The sequence below is a fragment of the Neomonachus schauinslandi genome, chromosome 8, assembly GCF_002201575.2.
Source record: "Neomonachus schauinslandi chromosome 8, ASM220157v2, whole genome shotgun sequence".
NCBI lineage: Eukaryota > Metazoa > Chordata > Mammalia > Carnivora > Phocidae > Neomonachus > Neomonachus schauinslandi.
The window spans coordinates 54,391,191-54,405,237 of NC_058410.1; positions in this window are offsets into that span (position 1 = coordinate 54,391,191).

Consider the following 14,047-nt stretch of genomic DNA (forward strand, 5'->3'; position numbering starts at 1 on the left):
GATTATTGTACACTCCCCCCGCCCCCAGCTCACTCTACTTTTTTTGGTATTTATCTCACTTGTATTAATTGCTTCATATTGATATTACCTGGTGGGTAACCAGACCGCTCTTGAGAAATTTAGTGATGGGGAAAAAAAGATTGTAGCAGAGCTGTTAGCATGGTGGAGAGGAAATGTGTGCTTATGTGTATGTTTTATGCAAGAGGGAGACCTTTGTGTCATTGGTGAAAGGGAAGGAAGCAGTGGAAAAAGAGGGGGTCATCCTGGTAGAAGGGCTAATAGATGGTCTAGGAAGGCATGGAGGGGATGAATTCAGAAAAGAGGAAGGATGTTTTCACAAGTAAGAGGAGGGTGGGAACAATGACTATTACAGTCTTTTCTGATTGTGACTCTCTCATCTCAAAAAAGTTATACTGTCTTCATTGCTTAAGATTATATAGCGTTCACTGAAGGATATAACCTGAATTTGGACATAAGTTAAGGTTTCTTAGTCCAGAGCTTCTCAAACTTTAACAGGATAGTGATCACCACCTGACTCTTTTTTAAATGCAGATTGTGATGAGTAGGTAGGCCAGCACCTGAGCTTCTGCATTTCCAGCAAACACCCAGGGAGTGCTCTTGCTACTGTTCTTAGATCGCCGTCCTTGCTCTGTGAAGCTTTTTTTTTTTTAATGGCAGCTGAATGTAAATGTTTTACATTTGGCTTAACCTAGTAGTGAAATCTATGCAAGAGAAATTGAATATCCTTTCTCCTGAAGTTAGCTGAACTGTGATTGAAATATATCTTCTCATAAATACTCTCTAGTTTTAAATAACTCAGTTTGCTTATGTGTATCTCAAGCATTAATTCCCTCAGAACTAAGAAAGGAGTTACCTTTGGAATTTGAAACCGTATTGCTTTGGAATGTGAGAAAACAGAAAATTGCTTAAAAGCAGAAAGTGATCTTAGTGAAATATTTATCCATAGTAAATTATTGATCAGTTATTTATTAGAGGGATCTATTGTTCATTCATTCAAAGGGAAATCTCCTACAGATGTATTAGTATGATTAATTATTAATGGTTGAGATGATTTTTAAATGCTTACATTTAACAGAGTAATGCTTTTTAATAGAAAACCACAATATAATACAAGTGTGCTATTTACAAAATAACTGTAGGATTTATTTTTATAATTAATTCCTACGTTAGAATTAATGAACTATGAGGAACACCGCCTTTTTTCAATCCATTCGTGTACTTCTACCACTTCGTGGAAAGCCTTATTTGAAGAGGATGTTAAAAGCTAGGACTTGTGAGGCAGAATAGCCTCCTGCCCATCACTGGACATGTGATGACAGGTCCTGCAGAAAGCAAAAGGCTCAGAGATAATTCAAGCATAAATCAGAAAAAGAGATTACTGTAACCTGTAGCCAAAACTCAAATTTTTCTTCCTCTGGGATCCTTTTTTAAAGTTCATTTTTAGTTTCGAATACAATGTACATGTACACAATTCAAAAAGTTCCAAGAATGTCCAGTGAAGGTCTCTCTCCTTCCTCCTGTGTCTCCTTCACAGAACTCCCCCCTGTTCACCAGTTTCTTGTGAGACATTTATAACACCTGTGTGTGATATACACACCCCCCACATATATAGGGTGACATGCTATACTCACTGTTCTGTAATTCCTATTTTTACTTTATATATTGTTTTATACAAATACCCAGTTTGCTCTATTTTTATTAATCGGTACATAATTGGGTATGATTTTCCATAATTTTCCCCAAATGTGAATTTTTTCATAAACAAGGATATATGCAAATAAATATATTGAGCATTTAGGACCATTAAGGAGGAATGTCAGTAGATGCTTACAGGAAAATCCAATATCCCTCTAAACTATCTCTTCACACTTCCTGAGACCATATTGCAAGCTTGAAGCCCCTGCTAACTCTAGCCATTCCCACAGTGCTATGAGCCCCTGCTGGGTGTAACAAGACACCAGAACAGGGTAAGGAGAAGATGACATTTGCTCCTGCTTGTCAGCAGACCTACCAGTTGATACCATCAAGACATGCTTCAAGGAACTAAGCTTATATCCTGGCCCTTCGGTGCTTGCAGATGACATTAGGACCATTCAAACCAAGGCTAACATCTGCATGTTTTCCAGAGGACCTCTGATGATGCAAACACAATCATCACCATGTACAAAAATGCAAATCCAGTAGGCACCTGGGAGACCTGACTTGACAACAGTGGTTCTAGGGTTCAACTGGAGTTCCAGCATGACCTTCCTTGTCCGTGGATCCAGTCACTCCCCATTCACACACTTTTGAACATTCATTATGTTCCAGGCACAGTTCAAGGTGCTGGGACATAATGATGGGAAGGCAGACAAGGTTCCTGCCTTCAAGGAACTCATGTTTCAGGGGGGCATATCTGAGTCCACCAAGCCTGGCCTCACGTTCTCTCATAACCACCCCCCACACACACACACACCCCTCTTTCCTCTGTAGTCAGCCTGTAAACCTGAATGCTTTGCTCATGGTCTTCACGTCTATATTCATCTACTCATCTTCCAAGGGTTTTAAGTGTCTTCCTTGTGTCCAGCAGGATTTGAAGTGCTTTGTGAGTACTCCATAAAACCAACTGAATGGAGGCCCTGCTCTTGGCATTAAGCCTAAACTTTTATTTAAGTAAACCTTGAATTTTAGACTAGTTTGATATACACAGAAAAGTTGCAAAGATATACAGAGTTCTCACATACCTATCCTCACCCAGTTCCTCCTGTTGTTAGCACAGATCTGACATTATAATGGCATATTTACATTATAATAGCTTAATTAATAAACCAACACTGATACTTTAAAGTCCAATAATAGTAATTAAAATTTGAATCTCTGATTTTCTTAGATTTTTCACTAATTTCATTTTTCTGTTCCAGGGTCTCACCACATGGCAGGTGACTTTTATATCTCCTTAATCTCTCTGGCCTTGTGACAGTCTCTAGTTTTGTTTTTCATGAAGTTTGACAGATCTGAGGAGGACTAGTCAGGTATTTTATAGAGTGTCCCTCTATATGGGTTTGTCTGGTGCTTTCTTCGCAATGGATTACACCAGGGCTACGGGTAATGGAGGAAGCCCACAGAAGTGAAGGGCCCTTGGCATTACACCACGGCAGGGGGTATGTGCCAAGCAGGGGACGTGATAGAGACGGCAACCTTGAACATCTGGCAAGAACTGTTTGCCACTCCCCCCCAGAAGGTGATCTTGTTCCCCCTTCCCCTACTCTGTTGTTTGGAAGCAAGTCACTCGTGCACACCTCAGCCCCTTAAGGGGGTGGAGGCAGGGTGGGGAGAATTAAGCTCTACTTCCTGGGTGTGGGGGTAGTAGCTATATAAATTATTTGAAACTCTTCTGTAAGGAAGACTTATCTCTTCTACCCTATGTATTTATTTAGTCAACCACTTACTTTTATCAGTGTAGATTTGTGTATGGATATTTACTGAATGCATTGGATTATAATCTGATAGTAAATTATTTGTTCAAATTACTCCAGCTGTGGCCATTGGTAGCTCTTTCCGGTTGGCTCCTGTGTCCCTTTTGACATGCCCCATCCTTTTGTTTTTTGAGCATTTCTCTACTTTTTGGCACAATTTATGTATTTCCTGCCCTCACCCTAGAATCAGTCATTTCTCCAAGAAGCACTGTTCCCTTTTGTTGGAGAGGCTTACTTCGAAACGCAGGCCTGAGCATCGCCTACCCACCCACCCACTTGGACACTCAGTCAGTTGGTCAGTGAATATTTATGTATATTCTACTCTGATACAGATTGAGCCAGATGCTGATATACGATGGGGAACAAGTACTCCCTGCCTTCAGAAGGTAGCAGTGCAGTGTGCAAGATGGTGAACAAGTCTCAATGAGGAATATCATTATAACTCTGATCCATGCTGTGAAGGGAAGGGACAGGGACTCAGATGAGAAGTAACCTAAATCAGGCCTGGTTTAGACCAGGGGGCCAACGAAGGCCACAGAATGTTCTGTCTAACATTTAGAGAGAAAATTGAAGATAGGAGTGTTCTCACACTGCAGGTTAGTGGGGCTTGACTAGCTTTTTAAAAAAGGAATAGAAAACACCATAAGTATTATCATATAAAAGTAATGTTGCCTTTTGGTATAGGCTGATGTATCTATTGGTTCATGGTATAAGATGCATTTCTTACTGGGGATTATCGTCAAAAAAAGTTTGAAAGCCTGTTTTAGGAGGAAATAATAGCTTGAAAGATCTGAAAAGAGAAAAGGCTTTAATATATTTGAGAGTCTGCCAGGGGGCCAATGCACCTGTGAGGAACTCACATGGGATGTGAGAAGAGGCCAAAGAGGCAAGGAGGCATGCAGCCCCCCAGAGGGGCTGAGGAGACAAGATTTTATTTAAGGAGTGATGGGAATCCATTGGAGGGTTTTAAACAGGGAAGTATTGGCACTTCAAAGAGATCTTTAAGGCTACTATGTGGAGAATGGAAGGAGAGGGCAAGAGAAGAAGCAGGGCCAGTCCATGAGAAGGCTCCTACAGTCGCCTGAGCAACAAGGGTCGCTGGACTATGCGGTACACATTCCACTGTCCGTTTTGTTCTCTCAACCACTAGAACAATGCCTGGAACACAGCATACCTGCAGTATTACTTGTTGAATGAATAAGTTACATGGTTGTAGTCAAGATGGAGAGAATCTTTAAGTCAAGACATACTGCAAGTCTTGCTGCTGTATTGGGTGTGGGGGAAATGGGCAGGGGGAAGAGAGTGAGAGCCCTCCTTCCCACACCTAATCCCTCTGCACTTGCTTATGCTTTCTTTCTCTACTGTTGGACTACGTAGGATAGCTACAGGATTCTTCTAACTGTTTAGACTGTGGTTCTGCCTCTGCTTAGTCATATTGGCCAGAACTGGCAATAACAGAATTTTTCAAGAGAAACCAAGATTGAGTAGAATTGCAAAACCAGTCCTATCAGATTTTCAGACCCATGGGACTTTATAATCTTTGATGCCCAATCTCTGAACCCCTGTGAGAGTCAACTACTAGCAAATAAAGATCCTCAGAGGGGTGCCAAAATGCCTTGGAATTTGGCATTCTGGCAAAGAACTGGCAAGATAATCGTTTATATAACTGTGTTCCAAAGAACCTCCCATCTGATTTTACATTATATTAAAAATATGTTGTGGCAAAACCCTGCCTTGGCACTACTATTCTTGACAGTGGTGGTGCCCAAGATCTGCAGCTGGCTGCCCACTCCCCTGCTGGTTCCCTCAGCAGAGCTCAGGCAGCTCCTGTCACTGTGGAGGGTATTGGAAGCACATAGACCGAGAGAACACGGAGCAGAAAGGTGAAAGAGCCACATCCTGGGAACAGAAAACTGTGAGTCCTCTCTGAAAAGTCTGGCACTGGAGATGGGCATGCTCCAGAAATGCTGATTAATTTTGAAGGATTGGTCATTTTGGTCAAATGGGTTTTACGCTGTTGACTGAGACGCCAGAGCAATAATCCGATGTTACTGGAAGTGATGCCAGTGGTATTTGCATTGGTTAAGATTTTTCATATAACAGAAGAGCAAACTCGAACTGGCTTAAGCAAACAAAGGCATCAAGCCTTGGCTTGTAGCATGAAAACTCCAGAGTGCAATCTCAAATTGACACCCTCCTCACAGTACCAGCTCCATATCTGTTTTGTTCATGGCAATGCCTGTTCTGCGTGCTGGCTTCATCCTTCGGTAGGCGCTGCTCTTGGTGGCACAGACAACTGAGGGAATTTTGGACTTTGTGTTCTCTAAGACACCATCCAGGAAAAGAAGGACGGTTCCCCGGGGTCACCCAACAGAAGGTTGAGGAAGCTTTTCCCCAGAAGCTCTAGCAAACATTTCCTCAAACCTCATTGGCCCGAATTGGGGCATATGCCCACCTCTGAGCCAATCACTGTGGCCAGGTGATGGCCGCTCTGATTGGCTTAAGCACGTCAGGGTGCACACCTGGGAGCTGGATGTATCCACGTGCTGGAGAAAGGGGAGGAATTAAGGTTCCCTTAAGGCAGAATGTGGGTGCTGTTACAGGAGAAGGGGGAAATGGACCCTGAGGAGGCAACCTAGGTATTTTTAGCACATCAACATCATTAATATTGTGATAAAAGCCAAATTGGAGGCAATGCAGATAGAGATAAGAAAACTTTCGTTCAGAACCCCAGTTTGCCTGCTTCTAGGTAAGTCACTTAACCTCTTCGGGTCTCAATTTCTTTATCTGAAAAGATGTGGATGACACCTCAGGGAAGGTCAAATTCATATATCTGAATATGTCATAGATATATATATATATATATCAAAATATATAAGGTTACATATTTGAAAAAATAAAAGTAAAACATGAGGTACTTTTTTGTATTTCCTTAAAGTACCAAATCTAGTCAGTCCCGTCATAGCCAAGATTGAGCTGATGTTTTGCCGAGCAGAACAGCAGTTGGAAGGAAGACTTCCCTGGCCACCATGAGTACTGGGCAAGTCAGGGCCCATCTCATATCTTCAATGCAAGAAAGAAGTTTCACTGGTTCAGAACCAAACTCAAGCAGCAGGTGTTCAGGGCTGGGGTGTTGAAGTTTCAGCTTTGATTTTTCTATGAAATCGTTCATGTTATTAAAATGTCGGCCCTATTCTCTTGTTTAAGAACTGGTTTCATTTCTAATGACACAGCACCATCATGCCATTCCTTGATTTAGTCACGAGAACCAAAACTAATGTGTGGCTAGTTTCATGTCGTTTTTATAGCAGTTAGTACAGAGAACAACAGGCTCCTGTGAAAACAGATGTATTTGCTATCTATTTCTCTATCTGCTACCTTTTAGACTCAAAACCTGATTTCTGAGTTGGCTTGGTCCCCTGGTTTGGTCTTTGTGGGAGAGGCTTTGGGGAGGACAAGAAGCTGGCTGTTCTCAGTGGGGACACTTTTTATAAGAAAGAAGAGTGTCATCCCCTAAACCTTATAAGAGTTGTAAAGGTGTGTCAGAAAGAGACCTCTCTTCTCTTGAGAGAACATTCCTTTGGTATCATTGTCTGTGGTGAACATGGAGTGTTCTTTATTTGATGAGCCTCTGTAAATTTCTTAAAGGCTTTGTGGTATTGCATGAGAAAGTGAGCATGCATGCAGTGTTGCTGGAAAAAGCAGTGCCTTAATAATAATGCCAATACTCTCAAAATGCCAACACAAAGTCTTTATCATCCACAAGGTCTCTATGATCGGGTTAGATACCAAAGTTTGAAGATGGAGAAACAGAGACATTGAATTTTCCGTGGCTTCAGAGAGAGTGTTATAGAAATTAATTAGAGTCCTGGGCTAACTTCCATTAGGTAATTGCCTGTTCTCTCTGTGTCTGAGCTTCCTCACGTATAAAATGCAAATAACAATATAGTAAATACCTCATGGGGTGGTAGTGAGGGTTGTGTAAACTAATGCATGTGAAGTGCTTAGAACAGCACCTGGCACACACACAGTCTGCACTCAATAAATGTTGTAATTATCATCACCTTCACTATCCATTTTTCTCAATTGCAAGTTGAATGCCCTTGCCTCTTTGACTCAGATACATACAACCCCCCTCCTCCCCTACCTGGCCGCCCCCCAACCTCAGTTACTCATCTGATCTTTAATCTCAGGTTGTCTTCCAACATGTGTCTCAGGCCAAGGCAAGTCTTGCTTCCATGCCAGCAAGCTGTCCCCCTCCAGGGGCCTTCTCACCAGTCTTTCCTTGTGGCCTTTTAATGCTCAATAGGACTCCTAGGGGTGTCAATTGAAAAAAAAAAAAAAAAAGATGTTGAATATTGACTTGAATAGCATATCTCTGTAGATCTGACTCACCTGGAAGACTCGATTTGGCAGTTGGGCCCCCGGCTCTCTGCTTGGACCTGGAGCCTGTGATGTGCTGTCCTCCAGCTCGGGGAAGAAAATTGGCTTTTTCATCCAATTTGATCCACATCGTTTAACCTAATTCCTGCATTTTTTTGTTTTATTTCCACAAGGGGACATTGTTAAGAAAGCCTTTCTGTATTTCATTTCTTTGATTATCTTATACGTTCATTCTTTCAACCGGCCTTCTCTGACCGTGTTCATCTGAGCAGTACCAGGAATATTTGCCGCTCTGTATGGCTTTGTGTATGACATCTTGTCCCTTCTCCTGGACTGTGAACGTCTTGAGGCCAAACGCCATGGCTTCTACTTCTCATCACCTGCAACACGATGGGATGCGTGGGGATTGGCTCTGGGAAGGGTGTGACTGCATATATGGCTCTCCCTGACATTTCCCCTCACTCATATCCTCTTTCTTTTCTCCCAAGAGTCTCACGGGCCCTTTCTGCCTGAATGTTGTTAGGCCGTGAGTAAGCAGAGACACAGAGTTTATTGTCAGGGTCTCACCTCTTGGGTATGTGAGGCCTTAAGGCTGACGCACCCAAGAGTGTCCCTGAACCTGGCCTCCAACACACCGTGTTGGTGTATGTGTTGCCAGATTACCTACCGTTTCTTCAGACAAGTGAACGTGTTCTCTCTTCACGTCTCATTGTGCTTTCCTTGATCTAATTTCTTACCTCCTACCCAGCGTCTCATCACCTGCCTTTCCCTGTTTCTTTTCTGGGCCCATCCCGTCCCTGGCCTCTCTTCATGCATTGGCCGTTACTCTTGCTGGATCCTTCTCTGGCTCACTTTGGTTTCTGTTCCCCCTCTTCTTTTTCTTTCACTTTCCCCCACCCACCAGTCATTTTCAACAGTGTCATCATGACTTTCAGTGTGGGAACATGGCACTCACTGTCTCCCACATTACACAGCCACCCCGGCTTCCATGTGACCAACATTCCTTCCCCGAACCACCAGGCAGGATGGAGGCGCGGACAACAAGCTGCGGCTCTCCCAGTGAGTCCTGCTTCCTGCCCAGCCCAGGAAGCCAGAGCCTGGCAGAAGATGGAGGCTGCAGAGCTGGGCCCCGGACCTCTTCTCAACTTCTGTTGGGCAGCGTGAGCGGGGTGTCACCCAAGACACCACTTAGAACAGCTCTGCTCTGTGAAAGCGTGAAACAAGGAGGGTTCTCTTAAAGGAACGGTATGGGCTGCGGGGAAGAGGTGGGGTAGCGCATATGACTGAGACCAGGGAGGTTTCTAGTGCTTGCATGACTTGGCCTCCTAATCCACAAAACTCAGCTGAAACAGCCAAGCCAATGAATAACAGGGTCCCAGTCATAAGCAGAAAACACTCTTCCCTTTTTCTTCCCTTAACCTCACACATGCAGGCTTGTGCAATCTGTTCTTTTTTTTTTTTTTTTTTTTTTTAATTTTAGGTGTTGTGATTTTTTTTTTTAAAGATTTTATTTATTTATTTGAGAGAGAGAGAATGAGAGACAGAGAGCACGAGAGGGAAGAGGGCAGAGGGAGAAGCAGACCCCCTGCCGAGCAGGGAGCCCGATGTGGGACTCGATCCCGGGACTCCAGGATCATGACCTGAGCCGAAGGCAGTCACTCAACCACCTGAGCCACCCAGGCGCCCTGTGCAATCTGTTCTTATGCAAAGGTTTGCAAAACTGTCCAAGTGGAGGATGGGTCTGGGCTTCTCCACCACCCCGTCCTTCCTGCAGGGTCCGCAGTCAGCTGGGACAGCCCGAACAGCCCGGACTGCCAGAGCGTGAGGGAGAGTGTCAAGGCTGCTGGGAATGATGGCCTTCTAGGACTCAGCCTCAGAGGTAGAAAAATGGCCTTCTTATTTCAAACATGCAAACCAGATTTGATCAAATACTCTCCCTGTGAAACAGCTGCCCTTTGAAGCCGTGGACCAGGGTGGAAACACAGCTCCTGTCTGAGAAAGGATAAATTTCTTTCTTACCCTTTCTGCCGACCATTCTATTTCCTACTGGTTTGTTGCACTGACCCTCTGGGGCGCGGGGGCGGGGGCTGCAGCCGCTGAGCACCAACAGCAGGGTGAAAGTGATGAACCACCTGAGCTCTGCAGGCGCCCTTGCCCCAGCGCTACCCCCTCTTGCCAGCTTGCTGCCGCCACCCTGTGAGCCAGGCTGAGCTGGCCGGTGGGGGGAAGGAGTAAGCCACATCTCATGGCACCTTCTCAAGCACCGGGAGGGAAATGCAGACCCAATCCCGGTGCTCTTCCTTTTTCTTCAGGTGCAAGTGGTTAAAGCCCACCCACGGGGACAGCTCAGCCATGACACAGGTGGGGAAGCAAATAGAGCTAAACTCAAGACGGGCATTTGTACACAGAGGGCCGCCCACATTACCTAGTATAGTGCTGAGAATGTGTTTAATATCTCCGGACCCTTTTGACATTTAAATATGGCCTGACCAAGGTAAAGGGAAAATATAAAAGGAAACTTGCCAAACAGGATCAAGGGATGCCATTTTTAGGAACTCTATTTTTAAAGAACTGTCTCTTAGCTTTAGTTGGTCTCAGCCAAAGTATGCCCAGGCCCTATTTCTGACTGTTTTATTTTAGAACTAAATGTGTAATGTTACCCATACCAAGTATCTTGGATATCTTTTTCAATTGATTTTGATAGTTCACAGAGCTAGACTCCTGAAGCCCTCTCGTCAGGACCTGCGGGGTACCCGGAAGATCCAATGAAGTGCAAGAAGAAAATAGTTTAACTTCTATTTATATCTATGTTTTAATCTAAAAATGAAGAAAGAAGTTAAGCTTTACTATTAGTAATAAATATGACTATTTACTAATGCACAAGTATATGTGTATATAAAATATACAAAGAAATATAAATTTTACTGGGATGCAGTTTCTAATTTTTTTTTTTATTGGATTGGATTATCAAAAATGTTTGGGGGGACCTTTCCTTCTGACCAATATGGAATAATAGAGACCAAATTCACCCTCTGGTCTGAAAAAAAAAAAAATTAAAAAAGCAATATATGAAACAACCGTTTTTAAGACACGACACATCAGGTAATGAAGAGATCCTGGAAATTCAGGGAACTAGTGAGGTGAGCTCTCCAGTTGCCTTAGCCTACAACACTGAGTTCACATTGTTTAATAAGTAGTTATATATGTTTACAGAAATAAAGTTTGGTGACTTTTTTACTAGACTATAAACTCCTTGAGGGCAAGGGACATATCTTATTCACAGCATATCCCCAGGACCTAGCACAGAAGTTGTCACATAAGAGTTGCTGAATGAACATGTGTGAATGAATCACTGAAGGTCTCCAAGGAAGCCCCAGGATGATTACATCATAGATGATGGGATGTTAGGGCCCAAATGCACCTTAGAGCTGTTCTAGTCCACTTTCTTCATTATGTAGATGAGGAAATTGAGGTCCAAAGCAACTCAGTGACTTCCCCAAAGTCAGTAAACCAGAGCCCCAAGCTGCAGAAGGGCCTTCTGTTAAAAGGTGAATTCCTGCTACTCATGGAGCAGGGGTATAATGGAGTTCTAGATGTCAAAGGTAATGTGTTCAGAAACAAAAACAGACACCAAAAATTATTATAGGCAAAGCCACTTGGAATTGAAGACATGGCCAGACACTGATCAATTCTAGAACAATACTGAAAGAAATTCCCAGGTTGGACAGAGAGGCCAGAGGAGGATCCTTTCTGACATAAGCTCTGACTGCATTCAGAGATTCCTTGAGAATCTACAGGAGACCTTGGGAGACCTTGGATCAAGATAAGCCTATCTACCTGGAAACCACAGGAGATTCTGGACAGGATCCAAACAAATCAGTACTTCCTAGGATAGACCCATGGCCTATCCTAGAGTGGGGAGGGGGAGGCAGGTGGGCCCACAGAGAGCAGTCCCATGTTGGGAACCCACTGCCTAACTACTTGGCCTGACTGTGCTCTGGGAGAAGACCAGACCTTAGGAGATGTTTGTCACTCCATGGAGCACCTTCAGGCCACAAGATGTGTTCTGTCACAGAAGGATCTTTCTGCTTAGGACTGAAGGAGCCCCTGACACTGTGTGCCCTCCAGGTAGGAGCAGAATCCCATGGGTTGGTTCTGACTGCTCTCTGAGGTTTGGTTGCATTGTCAGGCAGCCTCGGCAACATCACTTCTCGGTCAGGGTTTGTCCTGGATTCTTCTGGGAAGTCACAGCCCTCATCGAACCCTTTAACTTTGGGTTTCTCCTCAGTTCCAATCACTGACTGCTCCTTAAAGTCCTTGAAAAGGCAGCCCAGCTCTTTCTAAGTACTTAGTTGGAGGCCAGAAAATGCTAGGACATGGCAATGACTTCTTGATATTATCTTGAGAGTTTTAGGATTTGATCTGGGCCTGGTGTAGGAATGGACTTCTGCCTCTCTGTAGATTCCTATTAATACCGCTAGTGATGTCCCAAGTACATCTATAGGACACATGGGTTAAACGCTAGTGCTTGGCTCTTGTGCCAACATGAATGACAGGGTTTGAAAGAGAGTGGTGATGTCAGTGTGACTTCTGGAGACTTCTTCACCCTGGAAACCCTGGAAGAGTTCCTCTAGAAAGGGGACTATTATAGAGCTTAAAGGGAGCCCCCTGAACAAGAATTACTAGCTGATTCACATCAGATTTGGAGGTAAATCTCCTTGGGCCAGGGCCCGCTTGGGAGGAGGTCTCTGACCCACAGGTGGGCCGTAAGAGGCCAAGCTGCACCCATGCTGTGCTCCTCCTCAGCACTGAGTCGTTAACTCACTAACAGAAGCCACAGCACAGAGCCCTGGAAGGAGAAAAGGCCTGTTCCCAAGAGCCAGGGATGGCAAGGTATTTCTATGCACTAATTAAGCAGCCAGCAGGTTGTTGTCTGTTTTCATTTTTATAGATCAGGAAACAAAGGCATTGAAAAATCCAGTAAGGCACCTACTATCACAGGGTGAGTCAGCAGTAAACTGGGCCCAAGAATTCAAACCTTGTGCCTCCTGGGCCAGCACTGGTTTCTGCCTTGGGCTCCATGGTCTCAGAAAATAATTCCCGCTTTATCCATAGCAAGAGTCCTTTGTGATACCCGTTTAATGAAAACTTACCCTAATACTGCCTGTTCTCTGCAGGTTTGCTCAACAGCCAAGGCCTTGCCTTCCTCAGTCTCCCTTCATACCACCCCTTGGCCATCTCATGGGCTGTCCAACTCCAAAGACCTCTTGTTGACTCATCCCATTTGGACTGCCCACTTGCTCCAGCACATCCACCAAGGTGATCCCCTAGGCCCTTGGCCTTGGCCATGCCAGCAACTTCCCCACACACTTTTGCTCAGAATTAGAGCTCTGACTGGGGCTCCCAGGCATGTTTCCTTCCTTACTGCTTCTGCTGTCCACACTGGTCTCTCTGGTTCAGCAGTGACGTCATCCACTCCTGCACCCTCTTCCTTATGTCCGTTCTCTGCCTGGAAAGCTCTCCCCTTCTCAGACCACCAAGGCTCTTCAGGAATTCTAGACCTCTCCCAACTTTTCCAGAATTCCTGTTTCCCTTCTCTGTGATATCTTTCTATACTCATTAAAGAAACATGGTGATCTCTCCATCCACCATTTGCCCACAAAACTGATCAAAATGGATTTGGCCTCAACTCTTACCGAGGCCTCAAATTGCTACTTACAGTATGTGGTAGGCAGAATTCTAAAATGGACCCAAGATTTCCTGTTTCCCCTCCTGTGTGCACCCCCACTGAATATGATGGATTTTACTCCCATGATTAGGTTATGTTTAATGGCACAGGTTTTTTTTTTTTGACCTTAAGAAAAGGAGATTTATCAGTGACCATAACCTAATCACAGTAGGGACCTCAGTCCTATGACCACAGGAAAGTAGATTTTACCAACAAATAAGAAAGTGCTAAAAGTGGACTATTTCCCCAGAGCCTCCAGACAGGAACCCAGTAAGGCTAACACATGGATTTCAACACTGTGTTATCCTGAGCAGAGAACCCAGGCATGCTGTGCCAGACTTCTGACTTATAGGACTGTGAACTAATCTATGGGCATTGTTTTTAGTCAATAAGTTGGTGGTAATTTGTTAGGCAGCAGTAAGAAACTAATGTAAGTGAATAGTCATTCAGTCATGTTAGA